Source organism: Moschus berezovskii, chromosome 3 (genome assembly GCF_049115385.1).
Source record: "Moschus berezovskii isolate FMDL1 chromosome 3, NW_MosBer_1.0, whole genome shotgun sequence".
Lineage (NCBI taxonomy): Eukaryota > Metazoa > Chordata > Mammalia > Artiodactyla > Moschidae > Moschus > Moschus berezovskii.
This window is the reverse complement of record NC_142462.1, coordinates 102,508,490-102,510,794: the sequence shown is the minus strand read 5'-3', so window position 1 is coordinate 102,510,794 and position 2,305 is coordinate 102,508,490. Positions and strand designations below refer to the sequence as shown.

At 43.2% G+C, this 2,305-nt stretch overlaps 1 pseudogene; it reads left to right on the top strand.

Annotated features, from left to right (window-relative positions):
- The first annotated feature begins 1,161 nt into the window (after positions 1-1,161).
- LOC129552104 (large ribosomal subunit protein uL30 pseudogene) lies at positions 1,162-1,903 on the top strand (annotated as a pseudogene).
- The last annotated feature ends 402 nt before the right edge of the window (positions 1,904-2,305 follow it).

Genomic DNA, 2,305 nt, shown 5'->3' with positions numbered 1-2,305 from the left:
AAGCATAAGAGTGTGTGTGTATTTAGATGTCTATAGGGAGTCCTTTCAAATAAAGAAATAATGATGCTCCAGAGTAGGACAGCTGGATTCAGGACAGAAGGAAGCTTTTCTTTGAGTGATGCTTCTGACTGCAGATCCTAGTTCTGGGTGGGACGATGGCTCAGGGGAGGTGGACTACAGTGGAGACAGCCCAGGGCCCGGCAACAGGAGGACTGGCTTCTTCTCAAACTCAGAGAGACCATCCCAGGATCTGCTCCCAAGTTTTCTCTGCTGCAATTTTCTCATCTGTCACATGGAGATGTGGCACCACCAGCCTGACCCAACCCACAGACTGGGGAGTGGAGATGATGCTCCATCAGGGATGGCCTGCTCACTGTTCCAGAAACCTCCTGCTCTCTTCACCTCAGCACTTTCACCCATGCCATATTCCTTCCGTGGGATGTCCCCTCCAGGCCCCCTCCCTTCCTAAATCCTAACTTCCTCAAAGACCCAGGCAGGAACTTTTTTTCTCTATGAAATTGTCCTTGATTACCCCAGCTATAGTGTTGGGTCTCTTCTTACAACTTCTGTAAACTTAACTGGCATTACCAATGAGCATGTAATTCCTTTATATTGGGGATTCTCAAATTCGGAGCTATTGACATTTTACTCTGGATAATTTTTTATTTTAAGGGGTTAGCCTGTGTGTTTTAGGATTTCAGCAGCAACCCTGGTCCCTATCCACCAGTTGCCAGCAGCACCCCTCTGGTTGTGACAACCAAAAATGTCTTCAGACACCCCAAAAGGAACCCTGGGCCAAGATTGTCTCCAGCTGGGAACCATTGCTTTATATTACTATTAAACTTTTAACATTTCATTTTCCTTTAGTGCCCTAACGTGCCTAACACACTGTTATATGCATCAAGTGCTCCACAAATTTCTGTTGAACAAATCAATGCGCACCTTGCAAATGTTGAAAGTGCAAGTAGGGAACTCTGCTCAATGTTGTGTGGCAGCCTGAATGGGAGGGGAGTTTTGGGGAGAATGGATACATGTGTATATATGGCAGAGTTGGACTGCTGTGTACCTGAAACTATCACAACAGTGTTAATCGTCTACACTCCAGAATCGAATAAAAAGTTTTTTAAGAAGTACAAGTAGAGCTCTTTCCAGGCTGGAAACATGGAGGGTGCAGAAGAGAAGAAAAAGAAGGTTCCTGCTGTGCCAGAAACCCTTAAGAAAAAGGAAAGAATTTCGCAGAGCTTAAGATCAAGCGCCTGAGAAAGAAGTTTGCCCAAAAGATGCTTCGAAAGGCAAGGAGGAAGCTTATCTATGAAAAATCTAAGTATTACCACAAGAAATACAGGCAGATGTACAGAACTAAAATTCGAGTGGCTAGGATGTCACGAAAAGCCGGCAACTTCTGTGTACCTGCGGAACCCAAATTGGCATTTGTCATCAGGATCAGAGTTATCAACGGTGTGAGCCCAAAGGTTCGAAAGGTGCTGCAGCTCCTTCGCCTCTGGCAGATCTTCAATGGCACTTTTGAGAAGCTCAGCAAGTCATCTATTAACATGCTGAGAATTGTGGAGCCATACATTGCATGCGGGTACCCAAATCTGAAGTCTGTAAATGAATAGATCTACAAGCGTGGTTACAGCAAAATCAACAAAAAGCGAATTGCCCTGACAGACAATGCATTGATTGCCCGATCTCTTGGGAAATATGGAATCATCTGCATGGAGAATCTGATTCACGAGATCTATACTGTTGGAAAACATTTCAAAGAAGCAAACAACTTCCTGTGGCCCTTTAAATTGTCTTCTCCACGAGGTGGAATGAAGAAAAAGACCACCCATTTTGTAGAAGGTGGAGATGCAACAGGGAAGACCAGATCAACAGGCTTATTAGAAGGATGAACTAAGGTATCTACAAGGATTATCTTTGTAATCTGGTCAATTAATGAACAATTGAAACAAACAAACAAAAAAGAAGTGTGAGTAGAATCATTGTGCTAGCTACCTTTAGGATGAAGTTACACTTTTATGGGATGGAGGTATTCATATTTGCTGCCAAAAGGTCAGTCCACTCCCTCCCCACCGTTAGATCTTGAGGAACAACTGTTGGCAAGGAACTGTGCTATGTTGACTGCAGAAACTTTGTTATAACAAATGGAACCCACGATAAAAGTATTTCCACCTAAACTACTTATTTCAAGTGATATCTGGATCAAAATCTGAATGACAAAATAATCTAAGTTATCATTTGAATTCCCTTGCAATGGGCTATATACCTTGTATTAGAGTCTCCACTAGTGGTGTCAGGT